At 35.9% G+C, this 20,176-nt stretch overlaps 1 protein-coding gene across 1 annotated transcript in view; it reads left to right on the top strand.

The window, feature by feature from the left end:
- AFG1L (AFG1 like ATPase) overlaps positions 1–20,176 on the top strand; it is a 190,347-nt gene that overhangs the window by 119,856 nt on the left and 50,315 nt on the right. The gene's annotated exons all lie outside the window — the stretch shown is intronic.

Genomic DNA, 20,176 nt, shown 5'->3' with positions numbered 1-20,176 from the left:
AGCCTAGGGGCAGGGAAGATCTTCCAAATTTGCATTCCCATTACAATAGTCTATATTTGATCCTAGAAGAAATAAGGACCATTGAAGTTTATTAGGTAGAGAAGTGGCATGGTTAGACCTTTGGAACATCACTTTGGCAGCTGTATGGAGAGTGGAGTGGAAGGCAAGGAGGACAATTAGGTGACTGTTGCCATAGCACAGATGATGTTGGTCATGTGAATAGAGAGAGGGAATGGATGCAAAAGGCTGTTTGACAAATGATTGGAGGGAGGGAGGGAGTTGAGGATCACTAGGGTTACTGGAAAAGTGGTAGCACCCTTCATAGAAAAAGGGAATTTTGGAAGAGGGATGTTTCTTTTTGGCAAGGAGTAGGGAGATAATGAGTTTGGTTTTAGACATATTGAAATGTCTATGGGACATCTAGTTAAAAATGTTCAACATGCAGTAGAGGATGCTGGACTGGAGCTCTGAAGAAATAATAGGCTGGAAATATAGATCTGGGAGATATGTGCATTAAGATGATCATCAAAATTATGTGAGCTGATGAGGACAGGAAGCAGAAGAATGGACAAATGAAGGGGGGAGAAAGAAGGGAGAGAGAGGAGAGAAGGAGAGATAAGAGACAGAGAGAGAAAAGGAGGAGAGAGAAGAGAAGAAGGGAGGGAGAAAGAGCAGAGGGAGAAAGAGACAGGAGAGAGACAAAGAGAGAGTCCAAGACAGAACTTTGGGAGTGTGCCTACAGTTAAAGGGTATAATGTGTGACATTATCAATCAAAAGAAACTTAAGAAGGAAAGGATGGATAGTTTGGGTTTGGGGGAAGAAATGAGACAATGATAATAACAGTGCCGACACAGGAAGTAGTGCAAGATGCACTTAATTATTAATTAATTAATAATTAATTATTCCCATTTTATAGATGAAGAAACTGAGACACAGAAATGAGTTCAGTTTTAAACTTGTTGAATGTGAAATAAAAACGACTTCAGAATATCTAGTGGAACTGTCCAGGAAACTCATTGAAAATGTGTGTCTGTAGGAGAGATATTGTGTCTAGAGATAAAGATCTAGGAAATATGCACACAAAAGGTGATGAGTAAAGCCCCAGAGATGGATAAGTTCACCAGAAGGTAGCATGTAGAAGAAAGAGAACTGGGCCAAGGGAGAACCTTGAAGAATGATAATCCTAAGAACTTATGATTAGTGGTTTCCTTCAGGATTTCTTTAGGTTCAGCTTAACCTTGAAAAGGAGGATGGAAGGAAGCAGTTTGAATGCTACATGGTAAGGATCCTCTTGGAGCATTACTGAGCTATAGTAGCTTCTCTGCCTTACCTCAGACCCCACCTTGTATGGAAGGCCTTTCACTGGCCCTCCAGCTGCTGGTACCTTCCTTTCCAAGGTTATGGTCCATCTACTTTGTATGTATCTTGTGTGGGCCTGTTTACATATGCATTGTCTCCTCAGTTAGGATGTAATAAGCTCCTTGAGAGCAGAGACTTGTTTTGTTCTTTCTTTGTCTCCCTAGCCAATGTTGGGTCCAATGCTTAGAGCATACTAAGCACTTAATAAATATTTGTTGGCTGATTAAGTTTACAAAGTGCTATCCTCAATAAATATTACTAACCCCATTTTACAAATAGGGAAAGGGGGTTCAAAGAGATGAATGACTTGCCCACAGTCACAAAATTAGTAAGTAGCAGCATCATGACATAAACACAGAAGTTCTGACTCAGAGTCCAGTGTTCCTTCCAAGGCACCATACTGCCTGAAGGGAATGGAAGAAGAGCCATCATAGGAGACAAAGTGGAGAACCAACCAGCAGGGTGTGACCCATCTCACGGCTGTCACTTCTACTCAGTGCTCAATCTTCTTCCTTCCAGCCTTTGACCCCAAAATAAAACTCATATCTGTCCTATCAATCACCCTTCTGAGGCTTCTACCTGAATAGAAAGAAAGAAAAAAAATAAATTCCATTGCTCACATCAGGTTAGATTCTTATCTGTTCCTAACAATCTCATGTTGCATGATATTAAAGCTCTGCTGTCATTCAGCAAGCATTTATTAGGCAAATAGGATGTCCCTAACACTGTGCTAGAGAGATAAAGATAAAAACAAAAGCGGACCTGTCTTCAGGGAGATCTTATTCTCCTTGGGGGCAACATGTATGTGGATAATTAAATATAAGATATATAGACATATATATATATATCTATATACACACACAGACACACACACACACAAAACAAATGAAAAATTGCTTTGGAAAAGAGAGAGGGAAGTAGCAGCTGAGGGACCAATCAACAGACTTCAGGTAGGAAATGGCACTTGAACTGCCTTGAAAGAAGCTAGGGGGGTTTTGAGGAAGAGGTGAGGACAGAATCCATTTGAGGTTTTGGTGAAGGCCTGTGCAAAGGTTTGGAGATGGGATATGGAATGTCTTGTGTGAAGGGCAACAATTTTAGTCACTTCGGTTGGAACATAAAAATATGTGTTAGGGAGCAGCATGCGATAAGCCTGGAAAGATAGCTCAGAGCCAAATTGTGAAGACCTTCAATTGCTGAACTGAGGAGTTTATGTTTTATTCCAGGGGGTACTCATCAACTGGGGATTGACTGAATAAATTAGGTATGTGAAAGTGGTAGAATACTATTGTCCTGTTAGAAATGATGAAGGGAAGGGTTTCAGAGAGACCTGGGTAGACTTATATGAACTGATGCAAAGTAAAGGGTTCAGAAACAGAGAACAATTTATACAATAACAACAATAATGCAAAAATAAACAACTTTGAAAGACTTAGGAATTCTAATCAACCCAATGATCAACCACAATTCCAAAGGACTCATGGTGAAACATGCTACCAATCAATATCCAGTCAGAGAAGTAATGAACTTAATACAGATGAAGGCATATTTTCTTGCTTCCTTCCTTCCTTCCTTCCTTCCTTCCTTCCTTCCTTCCTTCCTTCTTTCCTTTCTTCCTTCCTCCCTTCCTCCTTTCCTTCTTTCTTTACTTTCTTCCTTTTTTCCTTCACTTCCTTCCTTTTCTTTCTTTGTTGACATAGTTAATACAAGGATTTGTTTTGCCCGACTATATATACTTGTAATAGATTTTGTTTTTATTGCTTTCTCAATCGGTGGAGATGGGGAAGGTGGGAAGGACAGAATTTAAAACTAAAATGAAATTGAACTTTAAAAAGAAGCCATTTCAGAGGTCCAGACAAAAAGGAATGAGGGTCTGAATTAAAGAAGTTGTGGTATAAATTAAAAAAGGAGAACTGATTGATGTAAAGAGTGTTTTGGAGGCAGAACCAAGCAAGACTTTTTATATTGTTGGAAAAGCAGAACAGTATATTACAGAGATGGACTTGTCCTCAACAGATCTAGTTAGAATCCTGACTCTTATCCTGCCCACATAAATAGTATTAAGGACATTTGTAAAGTTTAGCTAAATCGACCCAGTCTGCCCCTCCAGTAGCTTATAATGGACAATGCCAATGTCTACAAATATACAAAAAGGCACACAGACAAATGTTTAACTTTCTAAACAGGCTACATACATTAATGAAATATTTTTGTAGAAGCAGTTAATTTTTTTTACAATGGAAATCATATATCAGAACAGTTTATGTGGGAAGGTCATGAAGAAGGTGGGATTTCAAGAGCTATTTCACTGATGCAAGAGAGGAAGCTTAGTGAGTTATAAAGGAGAAAATGGTTCAGGTATAAATATAAAAGGCTTCAGTACCTTTAGAAATACATCAATCTAATTATGATTAGCTGCCTTTGGAAAGGTACTTTCATTTTCATACATTTTTAAAACATGAAAATACTTTAAAAGTGCTTCCACCCAGTATAAGCATCATTGAACAGAATCTGATTGCATTGTAAACATTAATTAGAATTTCCATAGTTGAAAGGAGGGGCCAAATGACATTAAAAAAAAAAAGATGGATTTTTTTTTCTTGTTTTAATTTCAACTGGACTACCTGATATTATTGCCATTCTTTGGTAATTGGATTGATCTGGTATACATTATTTCAACCAGTTATTTTATTTCTATAATCTCATATAGTTCAGATAGGTCCAGTTTTAAATTGGGATGAAGAGCTGTTTAGTCCACAGAAATTTATATTTTTCTAATGTATTGGTTTGCATTGTGAATTCAGAAGCCCTTTAAATCCCAAATAGAGCCTGCTTTCCACTTAGATAAAACATTCAATTTGATTCATTCTATTAAAAACTTTGATAGTCACACTGGTACTATTTTTTTTTAAAAGAAAACCTCTCAACCTAAATTTCATTTTTTTAATTGAAACTTTCTAAATCTGTAGGTCTGCAGCTTTATAGGGTAGAAAATCTGAAACATATTTGTTTTTTTTGTGTGTGTGGAGAGTTTTTTGCCCTCTGTAATATATTTTTGTGTACTAATGTATATAATGTCTTTTTGTGATGGTGTGTTTATCAGCAATTTAAAATTTTTTGTCTCGTTGGTGTACTTTAACACTGCCAAATATATTGTCTATCCCAAGTTTTTAAAACTCAATACTTATTTTATCAATTTAATGGATTGGTTGATTATAAATCATTGATATTGATGCTACAAAATAATGTCAAAAATAGCCAATCTCACATTCTCAAAAGTTAATTTTTATAATAATTAGAATTAAATGAACAAATTAGAAAAAATAAGATTCTACCGTTTATTATTGCAATTTTTTTGGAAGAAAAAAATTTAGCACAGTCCTATTTTTAAAGAGTTTTTTAATTGGAAAAGATTCTGACTTGTTTTGGTGTTTTTTCTCTTGTCTGGTTGTCTAATTTTCATGTAATGACTTTATTTCTTTTGAGTGTCCTTTATTGCTTCTATTCAAATGTTTATTAGTTATCATTTTTTAAGGAGTCTTCTACAAGGAATCTTAACTGCTTGAACATAAACTTGGTGAGAATGATACCCTGGAATAACCTACAGTGAGAGACTACAGAAAATCTGCCTCTAGTACTCAGTTGAAATTTTCATTGCAGCCTTTGTCCAGCCACCTGCATTAGCATTTGTTGACTTGCTAAGCTGATATTTGCCATTTTCTCTCCAAGATTTTCATCTCACTGGTGAAATTGATTTGTCAGTTTGTTCATTATAACCCTAAGATAGCACCAAAGCTTTCATGATGCTAGATAATCAAAACCAGTGTTTGAGGCCATTGTCAGTCTCTGTGACCTCTGGGGAGCTCACTGTCACCTGAGTCAGCTGCTGGGATTAACCCTTTGCAGGTGTGATGTCTTCACCTAGAAGATGCTTTTTCATGAAAAGAAATAAAAAATTAAATGAAAGTACCAGAGTAAACTGCAAAATTAAAAAGGATTGTTGTTTGAGGGAAGTAGTGTTGCAATACATGAAAATAATTATTTGAATTACTGACAATTAGAAACAATTTTGGTTGAACAGGTTAATGTGATTGTCAAAGATAATATAGACAAGGGAAGTAATTTTATGTAAGATTATTAGTAATTGTTTATGATATATGAAGCATTTTAAAATGATTTTGTCCTGGTTCTTTGAACTTAATCTTATAATAACACATGGTATATTTATCTTAGAAAAATAACTTTTTTACTTATTGTGAAATATTTCTCATGCATCTGCCCATGCATCACAAGATGGGAAAATGGACAGAACTTGTATAATTCAAAGTCTATCAAGTTAACACTTATTTTGGCTAAGAGGGTATGTTTATAATCTTTTCATTATCTATATTATATGAAGTAGCTAACCTTTTAGCAGGCACTCCCTACCCATTACTATGAAATATTTTAAAATCATATATAATTTGTTTAATGCAGTATCACAGACCACATTGCTTGGTGTGTGTTACTTGGGGCTCAAGTTTCTTCCCTTTTAGTTCATAAATAATTCTTTTCAGTTAAGTTACAGGGAATCACTTCTTGGATTACAGAAACGATTTAATGGAAGTATATTGAGGATATATAGGAGTAGATTCTTTGGATAGCAGGATAAATTAGTTTAATTACACGTGGCAGTTTTCTTTCCTTGTGATGTAATGTGAAATAAGGTCCTCTCTTTCCCCTCCCTGAAAGCTCAAGCCAATTAATAAAGCTTTTAAGCTCTTTGTCACAGGCCACCATGGAGGTCTGCAGAGAAGAACTTTAATCCAATAAACATTTCATTTAGATCATGAAAAGAAAGCATGAGGAGAAGCTCCTATAAGAGAGGGTGTTACCAGTGATTCTAACCATGAAGAGTTGTGAGGAATTTGCCAAATTAACCAAGAAGTCTTCATATTTAACACATAAATGTGTCAAAACTAATAGAATGATTATTTCATTTGCTCGAACTCTATATTGTGAAAATTCTAAAAAGCCACAACTGTTTTCTTCAAAGACTTTACTGTTGGGCTGGGTGGACAGGGCAAAGGGAGGTTGTGAGAAACCCAGATAGCGAATAACACTGGCCGAAGTTGGTCAAAAAAGGGAATAGATAATTAGGCGTAATTAGCGTGTATGAATTGTTGTCTCTCTGCCCTTAGCTTGAATAAATTTTGAAGAAAAAACCCTAGTGGCAAAAATGCTTTGAAGTAGGAAGAGTCATTGTGTCTTGGCAGCATAAAGGCAGTGTTTTATGCTTCTTACATAATGGTCGTGATACAGAAAGAGTGAATGGACTCTGCACCCCCCAGTCTGCTTTACAGCAAGGACTTTGGGAGTCTCTTGAAACAAAATGCATCAGAAGTTTTCAGTTGTTGGTAATGAGGTAGTGGACCTCATCTAAGAGTAAGCCATCTTTAGCCTTTGTTTAAATCTTAATCACATTTAAAAAAAAATTCTGGGAAGTCTGTTTTTTTAAATCAACACTTCTTTCCCCTTCCCTGCTTTCACCTCCATTAAGAGCATAGAGTAACATCCAGGAAAGAAACAGAAGTGGTCAATTTAAACACAAAGCTATTCATGTATGAGATTTATATATTTGTGTGCTTTAATGCAGTATTGAAATGTTGCTTGCTATGTTCATTTGCATTTCAGTATAAATCTCTTTATTCTCTGATGGGAATATTTTTGTTCTTTAAAAATAACATAAGAGCAATAAAATATGTAGGAAACATTGATTGATTTTTCCTTGGCTGGAACTTTTTAAAAATTAGATGAAATAAAATGTTATTGGAAGACAGAGGATGAAAAAGTTTTGGTCTACTTATCTGTATCTAAGGAATAAAAGCTTAGTAATAGTACACGATGGGATCATTTTTTAGACTAGCAGTTTTATTTCCATTCAATTCTGTTCCATTAAGCATTTATTGAATACCTACTATGTGCAAGGACCTAACAAGAGAAAGATAGAGAATTATGCATCTTGTTAATCGAGCCACCACCACACCATAACATCTATTTTTTTTGCCCTCTTTTGCAATGAAAAAGGTTGTTGTTGAAAAAGCATGGTATTTGTTACTTATTTCTCTGAAGTATAAAAACAGCATCAGTTGAGATATAGTATCTGTTATGTATGTGGTTAAATTCTCTTCATGTTATAGTATCTGAAATGTTAATTTTATAGAAAAATGGAATTCAGAATTTCAAGAGAAGTGATGTATCATCATTAACAATTGCCACATTATACTCAACAGAGGCATCATACATCTAAGTTTTATTTGACAAAAGATTTGAAAAGTTTTCCATTAGCCATCTGGAAATTATATTTCAAATCCTTCTTCCAGTCTTTAATTATTTAGATTTTTCTGCTGCTTTTAATATATTTTAGTCATCAGACTATGTGCATTTGTTGTGAGCATATTTCTTAATGAGTAATGTATTAATCTATTTTTATTGAGCATGGCTTCAGCATATTTTTTGTTGTTATGGTTTGGGGGGGGGGTTGTGCCTTTTTTATTATTAAAGTTAAAACAGTCAACTATTTCTTTTAAGCCACTGTGCTCTGAAATGGTTTTGGCTAGTTAACCCATTTTGCATATTTTGCCATTAGGCAGAATAGAGTAGCCTTTTGTATTTGAAGTTGATTTGAACTCTGAAAGGCAACACCTGAACATCTCACAAGACTGAATAATTATGGCTGATTGTGTTTTTCAGGTATAGGTCACAGGAAATTCATTTGGGGTAAAGTATGTACAAAGCTAAGAAATATGCAGATTTTCTGTTGTAGGATTGTGTAAAAATTATTTACAGTTAATACTTGCATAAAGGTTAGAAAGGTTGATGAAGTGATATTTAGTTTTGCTTTACTATTCACTGCATGTCAGAATGTAATTATGACTGATTCATGAAACTGTCTTAGAAACGAACCATCTTTATTAAAATGCTGATCAAGATAAGAGCTGACAGTAATAAAGAATAGAACATTTTAGTCTTGTTGCTTTTGAATGATTGCTAATTACCCCAGAGGTCATGTATAGTGCTTGGTAGGATTCATTGACATTATTTCTTTTAAGTCTGCTGTTTCAACAACATCTGAGCATAAAGACACAAACTGTGTGCATATTGAACAATAGTTTGGCCAAGTTTTTTGGACTGCAAAATATCTAAGAAATTCTTTTTTATGATCTTAGTAGATTCCGTTGTTTTCATTTGCATTGTAATGTATCAGGAGTGCTTGGTTCAATTTAACTTAAATATTCATTTACTATAAATCCTGCCTTTAAAAACATAGATGGAAGCTATTTATGTTTCCCCTTTTATCTAAGTTGTACACAATGGGTTTATTTACATGCTGTCTCTTTTTATTAAAAAAAGTAAGCAAACATAAACACATGCATATGTAATTAATATAAGATACTGTGTATATCTGTGTGCTTAAGGTCAAACCTATGAAAAGGAATTCTTCATTTACTACAGAGATGCTCATAATGTTTATAATAACAATTCACCTAACTTGAACCTAAACTCTCATTTTGGCAATCTTCACGTTCTATAATTTACCCCCAAAAATACTTGGAAATTTTGTTATATTCCCTAGCTAATAGTAACAACAGAGTAATGTTCCAGATTTGTATTTTTAAGATGCAATCAATTTATTAACTGCATTATACTATTACTTAGAGTGTAATAAAGAGTTCTGTGTTCTCCTAAGGAGGCTCACAAACTTTGAGACCTGGTTACTTCCATCTTGCTTACTTTGTGATTTTATTGATTTGAGTGTGCTCCTTCCAGCGACACATCTCACACAACTCATCTATGCCCGCCCATCCTAGGAGACTCTTGACCTCCTCCCGTAATCTTCCACTCTGAGTCCACTTAGTCTGCTGGGGGCTGACTTCACAAAAACCATTTAGTTCATAGCCTAAAGAAAATCACTGTAGATTTGCAATGAAAAAATATTAGAAAATACTATTACAGTGACAGTAATGAAACAAAGCAAAAAACAATATTGAATGTAAAAGTTTTATCTGGAGTGGCAGTATATGAGGAGAAGCAGATTTAATTAGAGAAAACTAAGAAGGTAGAACAAGATTTTTGTGGAAACTCTGAAAGAGACTTTTTGATGCTTTCATGGGCTTTGGAAATTTGGTTCTTTATGTCTAATTTCACTTCAAATATTATAGCCTTCTTTTTCTTGATATGCATATTTTAGTATTGCTGTTCATATTGAAGAGCTTTGTTTTGTGAGTCCTGGGGGCACTCACAAATGAAAAAAAAAAGAGGGTAGGGGTAGCCAAAATTTTTGTTGAACTAATTGTAATAGTGAAGGAGAGTTAAAGAGGATATATTCTCATGAGGGATTGTCTAAAATAAAATGAATTGAATCATGAGTGGTGAAAGAGTAAAAAAAAAAAAAAAGCAATGCGTGGAGATTTGCACATCTGCCTAAGATAGGAAAAAAGTGGTGGTGAAGAAACATTGGGTGAGATAATTCCCCGTGCTGGTCACTAAATGATTCCATCTGCCTGGGACAGCTTGGTTGCTGCCTAAAACAGTCATCCAGGTGGATAGGGACAAAGAGAGACAAAGTAAAACTAGCCTTTCTATTCCTTTATACATTTTATAGAGAGAGCCATAGAATTTTAGAGCTGGAGGAGATTATCAGACTCCAGTCCAACTCCTCCATTTTGTAGATTAGGAAAGTAAAAATTAATTTAGCACCTTGTCCATGATCACATGGAGCTGACAGGTCAGGTACTGGCCGAGCTAGAATTGAGGTTGCCTGGATCCTACCTAATGCAGAGGATTTTTCACTGCTTTGCTGATACCACCATGGCAGTGTGGTAGAGTAAGTAAGAAAAGCACTACACTACTCTCAAAAGTCAAAGGTCCTGAGTTAGAATCCTGACTCTGAGATCTTTTAGATTGGGCAAGCTTCTTCATGTCTCCATAATCTATAAAACTGAAATAAAACTTACATCACCAACCTCACATGGTGTTGTGTTATGACACCAGTATTCTGTAAACTTAAAGCTGTCTATACACAGGTTCGATTTATTCTGAATGCCACTGTATCTCCTAAACTGCTCAAAATGTATCTTTTGTTATTAGTGGCTAAGATTCATGTCATGGTCTCAATTCACTTCAGTTCAATTCAGCAAAGGTTTACAAAGTACTTCTGTGTGTAAGGAAGGTGCCAATAATTGATTCTTCAGCTTTCTCTTTTATATTAAAATATAGCCAACCTCTAATTATCCATACTTAAAAGTTATTGCAGAAAGTACCAAGTAGTGAACTCAGTATTCCCCAGATCTTTTAGCTAGACCTCCAACTGTATTCACCAGAGCTATTAATAAATAGCAAAATTGACTGAGTTTTACCTTCTTTTTCCTAGACTTTGCATTCTATAATAAAAATGCTAATGAATAGCAAAATTACGAAAATAAAGGGAAGAAGGAGTCGAACTGGAATTCAGATAATTCATAAATGTTATCCTAGATACTTAGCCCCTTCATAATCAATCCTGTAAATGAACAAGGGTCATCTTGTTAAATTATGCATTCCACAACTGTGAGTTTTCCTTTACTAATACAGAAATGATGATTATAATAGGAATTAACCACATTCTACAGTATGTATTTAAAGACTTTCAGTGTGGTTATACATGTTAGGTAGAAAAGTTATTCACCGTGGATCGTTTATTAAAAGAAGAAAATTCTAAGAAGTAAATTTACCATACCTCCAAGATCTCTTCCCACTCTAAATCTATGATCTTATGGTAAATAAATCAATAAAGATATAATAGAAAGCTTCTTTTTTATTTTTGGAGGTTTTATATTGTATTACATGGTGGTAGATGGAGAGAAAGAAAATGTGGAAACTCCACCTGTAGTTTTGTACTTTCAGTTGGAAGAATGAGTAAAGGAGATTTTTAAAAGTAGTGTAGAAATTATTCATACATTGTTTTGTATTTTTCTTTTTTGCTTTCTTTCCTGATGAGAATATCAGTATTTTTGGATAGGTTTGGTAGGGGGAAAAAAGGAGTGAATATTAATTTAAAATGCTATTTATGTCCTGAAACTAGAGCTTTAGAGTGACTGCATTTTCAGCCAGCCAGCATCCCACTGTGTCAAGGAGAGTGACTAGGTATGATCACTTTGTCAGGATCCATTGTGTGTACAAAGCACAAGTTTCTGAGTTATCACATAACTCCTGCTATAATAACTTTGTATAAATCATGACAATTTCATTACTTTGACACTTTGGGGGGGAGGGTGGGTTCATTTATGTATTTTCCAGCATTAAAAGGCAAATAACAAAGTTGAATTTACATAATAAAAAAATTCTTCAGAAATCAGAAAGTTGTGTTGGAATTAATAAGTACTTCTCATATTGCAATGGGATGTGGCTCACGATAAAGTTTTGAGAATATTTTTATTTGTTGATGGTCAGCAGTGTACTCAACACTGCAAAATCAAAGTACTTACATCAGAGTAATTATTGAGATGATTGAATATAGATATGTGTGGTGCTGCTGCTGATTTTTGTTTGCTTATAGATTTTGCCTATTGCAAGCCTGTTTATTATTAGCTCATACGAAACAGTGACAGTTATATAAATATGACTGTGCCTGGCCACATTCTCTGATCTGTATTGCTCTGAGACATTTTAGTACAGTGGGAGAAGTATTAGTTTTGGAATCCAAGAATGTGGGTTCAAATCCCATCTCTACCACCTGAGTGACCTTCAGCACCAAGCATAGTGCTCGGCACATAATAAATGGTTATTTCTTGATTAATTGGACAAATCATTCAGTCTCTCTATGCCTCAGTTTCCTCTGACGTAAAATGAGAGAGTAGATGACCTTTAAGATCCCTTTTGGTTTTAAATCTGTAATCTTGTGATCTGAAATGCTTCAATAGAAAGCCAGAACTTGCTTAAGTATAATCATTTTTCCAGAGAGCAGAAACAACTCTTCAAACCAGTAAGATCTTTTATTATGTTATTAATGGTGATGGGAAATGAAACCAGTTAATTTTCATCAATGCTAATTTGTCCAGCCATCTAGGCTTGTGGTCGTCTTAGTTAATGTGTGTAAAAAACTGAATCTGTTGTAGCATTCTTAATGTTGTCCTTAGGTTTTTCCAATATCTGGCATCAAACAATCGCAATATATAACATAGTCTATTGGGGTCTAACTATACTCTAAAACTTAGAATGTATATAATTAGCAATGTAGTGAACAAAGTAAACCCTTGGCCCTGTGACCAAGAGCTCTTTTCATGCAGTAACAGTTAACACAGTCAGATTTTTCACCTTTCCTTTTATAGATGGTGATAATGATGGTGTCTCTGAAGACCCATGATTCTACCTCAGAGTTCCAAACACTGAGAAAGAGAACCCTACACCTGTTGGTGCAGTGATTCACCTCTACATTTTTTAATTTCATCAGGTATGCCATCAGATGCTGATGCTTTACATATTTTTACAGATCTAATTTACCTTTAGTGATAGATTTGGAAAAATTCTTCCGATTACACAGAAAATGGAAGACATAAAAGATAACCCATGATAAAATAAATTATCTGGCGATATTCTGTGGAACAATGAGAGAATGCTTAGGGGAGGAAAATCCAGCATACCTGAGAAGGCAAATATGAAAATAAACTGGTTTCAAACTGAGTCAGAAAATTAAATTTCTCAAAACTCTAACATTAACCACCCACCATGAGGAATATAAACATTGAAGACCTCCTGTATGTCATCCCAAATTACCTTGTTTTCCTGGTGTTCTCCCACCCCATTGGTTTTGGCCCTTTGCTTTTTCCAGAAAAAAAATTTCTGAGCTTTTCAGGTAATCCTAATACCACCTCCAATATTTCTCCCAAACCTGTCCTATGCCTAGGACATCCTTTATTGCTCCAACTTGCCAACATCTTTCATTATCAGAAGCAAACAGTATTAGTAGAAAGAAATTTGGTTTTGGCTCCAGAAGAGACCTATGTTTAAATCCTATGTCTAACCCTACTTCCAGTGTGGCCATAGTCAAGTTCCTTAACAAAGTAGTCTCCACTTGTTTCTTTATCATCTGCAGAATAGGGATAATAATACTTGTCCTACCTACCTTACAGGATAGTTGTGAGCATCAGATTAGAAAAAAAAAATGCAAGATACTTGGTAAGCATAAAGCACAACCTAATGTATCAAGTCTACAAGTATTTATTAAGCACCTTCTATGTGCTAGGCCCTAATGTGCTGGATGTAAGCTGTTATTATCACATAAGCAGTTCCTGTTACCTGTCTACCTTCATGAATCTTTCTTCAAACCAAAAAGAAAGATCATAATTTCCTCTTACCCCCACCTTATAAAAGTATGAAATTCTGATGACCCAGGAATAATCTGGTTCAGAGGAATTGATTTACATTGATGAAATGTTCATGACTTAGAAATCAAAATATGAACTTACTTAATTTATATTGGTAGGTTTATCTGCCACAAAAACCAGAGTTGACTAAGGTATCTCCTTCCCAGTGTCAGGGTACCTGAGTGGTTTAATCAGTAATCTGAAAGTTATTTAATAAACATTGAATTTGAGAGCAAAGGAGGTTTAGGACTGTAAGGAAAGTTTTCTACTGTTTTTATAGCCTAATAAATCAGCTTTCTTCATTTTGTTTTTGTTTTCTTTTTAACTTACATGCCACAGAGACCGGAATATCTGTGTCTGTTAGTCAGGGCACCTACTTCCCTGGACAGTGAAAGAGAAACACTGACAAGTCCTTACCCTCCAGCTTTCCTTTTTCAAGACTCCAAGAAGACCTCTGTACTCCTATTTTTACTAGTACTAGTACTAGTGTTGCATAGTGGAAAGAACACCCATCTTGGAACTAGAAAAACTGGTATTTGAATCCTGCCTCTAACTCTTATGAACTGTGCAGTGTTGGGCAAATCAGTTTAAATTCCCTAAGTCTTGGTTTCTTTATAGGGTAAATATAAATAGAAATATTTGTGCTTCCTATTTTATAGGGTTGTTATGAGGAAAGTTTTTTTTAACAATCTTTTATAATCCTTTAAATACTATAGAAATACAAGGTATTATTAATTTCAGTATACTTTCATGAAATATTACAGTTTCCAGGATGATGTTAATTTTCATTAATGGCTGGCTATTTCCTAATGGCAGCTAGGTAGCACAGTGCTGGGCCTGGAGTCAGGAATACTATCTTCCTGAGTTCAAATCTGTCCTCATATACTTACTAGCTGTGTCACCCCGGGCAACTTACTTAAACCTGTTTGCATCAGTTTCTTCATCTGTAAAATAAAGCTGGAGAAGGAAGTAGCAAACCACTCCAGTACCTTTGAGAAGAAAACCCCAAATGGGGTCACAAAGAATCAGACACGACTGAAGAATACTAAACAACAACAGCAAAATTTCTTAATGACATATAGGAGACGTTCTAGGGAGTTCCATTGTGGGCTTGGCAGCATTCGATCCGACTGAAACCAAGTAAATTAACTGTGGTTAAAATGCAGGTGTGCTAGTTATCTGTGTAAATTTGGCCTAGGAAGAGCAGAGTTATAGACGTGAAGGTCGGGGGAAGCGTTGCTCTGAGAGTAGAATATTGGTGATCCAATATGGTTGCTCATGGCTGAACCACTTGGGCTGGTGAGACTGAGATATCTAGTCAGGAAAAAACAGGAAGTTAAAGAGGTTGTAAAATGCAGGTTGGGGACTTTGTATAAAAACCAATTAAAAAGAAAATATAACTTTCATGTGCTGAAAAATCGAAGTCAGCCTGGAGAAACTGAGTAAGGAGCTGAGTTCATAGTGCTAGTAAGAAAGTAATTTGCAGAGTTCAAAGAGGCATGTGACTGTGAGAAATTTCAACCTGAGGATAAATTTAGGACCAAGCCTGGCACAGAGGGGGTTGAAGGAAAGAATTCAACTGAGCCTGGGAATGCACTCAGTGTATGAACTACTAAGAAAAGACCAGTATCTTACTTACAAGCCTCGGGACCTTCTCTTCCCTAGAGGCAACTCCTCTATTTTCAAGCAGCTCGCCCCTACAGTTATCCCTTCCATTTCTAATTTTCCATTTCTCTCTCTCTGCTGCCTACAAACATACCCAGGTCTCCTCCAGCTATTAAAAAGTCCTCACCTGTCTGCCACTCCCACAAGCCATCATCCATCTTCCATATCTGCTTCTTTTCAGGTGTGCCACCGCATTCCTCCTCTCATGAATTTCAGTTATTCTTAATCTTCTGCCTTCATCCCTCAACTGAACCTGCTCTCTCAAGTTGCTCTCTTAACTGCCAAATCTAACTGCCTTTTCTCCATTATCTTGTTCTTAGCCTCTCTGCAGCACTGGCTACTTTTGACCAAGTTGATCTCTTCCTGGATATTCTCTTTTTCCCAGGGTTACCATCATATTGTCAGTAAGTCAATAAAAATTTATTAAATGCATATTATGTGCCAGACATTGTGTGTTGGTTCTATTTCCACCCAATTGGCCATTTCTTCTTATTCTCTTTTTCAGGTTATCACTCATATTCTATCCCCTAACTATAGATGTATCCCAGAACCCTGACTGGGACCCTCTTCTCTCTCTTTACTCCGTTGGTGATTTTTTTATCAGCTCTTATTAGTTCAACTATCATCTTGTACAGATGACTTCTAGATCTATACATGTAAGCTGAGTCTTTCTCCTGAGCTCCAGTCTTATATCATCAACTACCTATTGGACATTTCTAGCTGAATGGCCTATAAATGTCTCAAATACAAGATATTTTTAAAAAGCTTCTTTGTATTTCCCACCGTTTCCTCTTTCATCCCCCCTTCTCCCCCTTCTGAACTTCCTTATTTTTGTTAAGGGCACCACTATACTTCCAGTCTCCCAAGTTGGCAGTCTAGGAGGCATTCACAATTCTTTTTTCTTTGTTACCTTTCAAATAGTCAGTTGAAAAGTCTCTTTGTCAGGTGGCTAGGTGGCGCAGTGAGTAGAGTGCTAGCCCTGGAGTCAGAAGGACCTGAGTTCGGATTTGACCTCAGACACTTAACACACACAAACAAAAAACCTAGCCTTGTGACCTTGGGCAAGTTACTTAAACCCAATTGCCCTCCAAAAAGCAAAAAAAAAAAAAAAAGTCTCTTTGATTCCACCTCCACTTCTTCACTTATATTTCTCCTTCACTTCATTTACATGGCCATCTTCCTTCATTGAAAAACTTAGTTTTGTTCCCACAGTTTCTACTGTCCTTATCATTTCTCTCCTGGAATATTGCAATAACCTAATTGGTTTCACCTGTATCAAGCTTCTCTCCTTTCCCATCCATTTTCTATGTAGCTGCCATATTAATATTCATAAAGCATGGGTCCAAACATGCTACTCACTTGTTCAGAAAACTCCAGTGGTTCCCATTTACCTCTAGGACACAATGCAAACTCCTCTATCTGGCATTTAAAGACATTCACGATCTGGCTGTCCCTACTTTTCCAGGCTTATTGCCCAGGACCTTCTTATACACAATATTCCTGCTAAACTGGCCCATTTTCTGTCCCTCAAGCATAATTTAATCTCTCCTACCTCCCTGCTTTTGCCAGGAGTCCCCCGTGCCTGGAATGTACTATATCACCCTGTGTGGGACAGGGTAAGGATATGGTATCTGTGGAGAAAAGAAAATAAAGAAAAACCCAAGGATGCAGTCCTCGTAAGAGAAACTTTTCCCCTTTTGAATTTCTCCTCAGAGGTAGCAGTAAAAAAATTGTTCAAGGTAAGGTATGATGGTAACCCAGGTAGAGGAATCTATATGTAGCACTTGAAGTTTTACAAAATGCTTTACATACATTAAACAGCACTTTGGAGTAGGTATTTCACATACCATTTGCTCCATTCCAAAGAAGAAAAAATTGAGACAGGGAGAAAGTGGTCACAGTCACAGAGCTAATAGGTACAGTGTTGGAATTCACACTGAGGTCTTTGGACTCCAGGGCCAGCATCCTCTCCACTATTCCTTGCTACTGATACCTATGTACCATTTGACAATTTGCATAGAACTTGGTGTACATTTACATTGAACATCGTAACAACTTTGTGAGCTAGATATAGGATAAAGATTTACTAAGTTCCTGTGAGAATGTTTGTGTTATAGCGAAGATTCTGATGTAAGTTTTGTTTGCTGACTATTCTATTAATAATACACAGATTCAATCAATAGCACTTACAAAGAGCCAAACACTGTTCTGGGAGCTGGGAATGTAAAGACAAAAAGAAGCAGTCTCTGTCCTCCAGGAGTTTACATCATATGGGAACAAGGTGGGGGGACATGACAACATCTATACAGACATAAGTAATACATCCAAAAATCATTTGGACAGGAACAGAAATAGGGAAGTTCAGAAGAGGTTTTGGAGAAACGATGTGTTTTGTTCTGGACATATTGAGTTTGGACATCTCAGTTGGAGATGGGTGATGTAGTGCCACGGCTCAGGAGAGAGCCAAGGGCTGGATATATAGCATCCGTTTCATAGAAATGATCATTTAACCCATCAGGAAAAGCCTTGTGAAAGATGAGGGAAGTTTTGATGAAAGCTAGGACCATTTGCAACTTTTGTGACCTTGGGCAAGTCCCTTAATCTCCTTGGACCTCAGTTTTCTTATCTTTATCTAAGAGGATCAAACTGTATAATCAAACTAAGATAATCAACCTCTATGATCTTACTATCTATGGGAATGGATGAGATTGAGAGAGAATGTAGAGAGTTTTCTGAAATTCAGGAATTCCAGGATGAATTCCATTCATTTCAGCCTAATAAAGTGGAAAATTTGCTGGATTTGGAGACAGAAGAATTGGGTTCAAATTCTGTCTTTCTGCTTACTATCTTTGTGACCTGGAGTAAGATACCTGACTTAAAAAAAAAAAAAAGGAAAAAGAATTCTTGTTTTACATAGAGCATAGTAGTAGAGGGTATGTTTTCAGCTAATGTGTAATAAAATAAATTTAAATTTTAATACAGTTTTCATTTAAACCTTTCCTATAGGGACTAGCATGTCGTTTTCTATTGTACTTTACAGTATTCACTGTATTCTTCAATGTTCTGTGAATAGATAGTCAAAGTATTTAAGTTGGATAAAATTCTATTTACAAAGTGATTATTTCTAATGTGTTTTTGAGCAGCTAGAAATATGCCTGTTAGATCATATTGAAAATGTAAACTTTAAAAGTAGTTTAGATGATGGATTTATTCTTAAAGCTTACACTTTTGCCTTCCAAAGTCAAAGGCCTTTCTTCTGCTTATATACCAATGAGAGTATATTAACCTATTCTCTATTCTCATCTCCAACTTCCCTAATTACATTTTCAGATTGTGTAATTGTATTTGTCCTTTGTATACATAAATATACAAACTAGTTCAAAAATAAATTCAGTTTGGTGGCTGATTAATTTTATGCATTTGAATTGGATGTGATAAAAGGTCACAGGTCTTATAAATATCCCTGGGAATTAAAGGGGGAGGGGAGTTCATGTTGAGAAGAATAAACCAAGTGGATAATATCTGAACATTTGTGGATCATAGCTCCAAAAAATATAGAAACCTGGAGTGAGTATTATGGTTGTGACAATTAAGAACTAGTATCTAAAGGCTGTAGTTAAAGTTCCTTTGTGGCTGATTAGGTATTCCTTGGTGGTGATTAGTGAATGTAAGAATGCAATCATTTTGTAGAGTTTAATCACTCTGAGGATAGAGAAGTTAGTTACTCAGGAAAAAAAAAATAGAAGCTTATATAACTCATTGGCCTCATTTTTGTTCATAGCAAAAGAGAAAAGGAAAAGTTTTTGTTAAATGGAGATACAGTGAGTAAATTACATTAAAATTAATTTATAAGGTTTTTAAAAAATTAGATATGGGAAAATAAATTATGTGCATTCAGTTTCCCTTCACTACACTTTGTACAATCTCTAGTATTTATCAAGACTATATATGATCATTAAAGGAAGACTAGGCATATAGTGAGAGCAAAGGATGCCAAATGAACAACCCAGGTGCTGTCCTAGTTTAATCTACTAAACTGAAGGCTTAGAGGAGGGCCTCTGCTGTGTTGGGGAGAGCCTCAGTAGAGGATCTATGGGAGTGCATGAATAAGAATTGTGTAGGACTAGAGGGTGTCAATGGGTTGCAGTCTCAATGGAGAGAATACCTGTATCAGTGAGATCACAAGTCTGTTTACATAGTAAAGCAATATAGCCCATACACCTTGACTTAAGAACATGAAACTTCTATGTTGTATGAATGAAACAACTACACCGCATGGGGCTTGTCCACCTTTGTGGCCAAGGTAAAGCGTTTATTAAGTACTTATTGTGTAGCAGCATTGTGCTAAGAACTGGGAAGTCTATGAAATAGAGCGAGCAAGACAATCCGTACCCTCAAGGAGCTTACATTCTGTCAGAGGATGACAATACATGCAACATAAGGTGGGCCATCTTAGGCAAGTTGTTTAACTTCTGTCCTTCTGTCGACTGGACCAGATGATCTCTAAGGTTCCTTCCAGGTCTACGAGTTTATAATTTCTTTGGCTTGTGCCTCCTTTTGTCCCCTCCATGGCTATAGGAGGAGGGTGATATTGTGTTCCTTGTACCGTGAAATGCATTTTCCTATAAAAAGGTTTCCAGGCTATCCACAAAATCTACTTACTCAATAATGTAGCTGAGATAATGAATACTCACAACAGGCTTTTTTTCTATTGTTTTGCAAGTCAGTGTTTAACTTTTCAGTTACCATTATGATGGTGGCTACTGTT

Source organism: Petaurus breviceps, unplaced genomic scaffold (assembly GCF_028583685.1).
Source record: "Petaurus breviceps papuanus isolate PSGF00001 unplaced genomic scaffold, PetGlider_PUasm1.0 90977, whole genome shotgun sequence".
Classification (NCBI taxonomy): Eukaryota; Metazoa; Chordata; class Mammalia; order Diprotodontia; family Petauridae; genus Petaurus; species Petaurus breviceps.
This window is presented reverse-complemented; position numbering and strand designations above follow the sequence as displayed.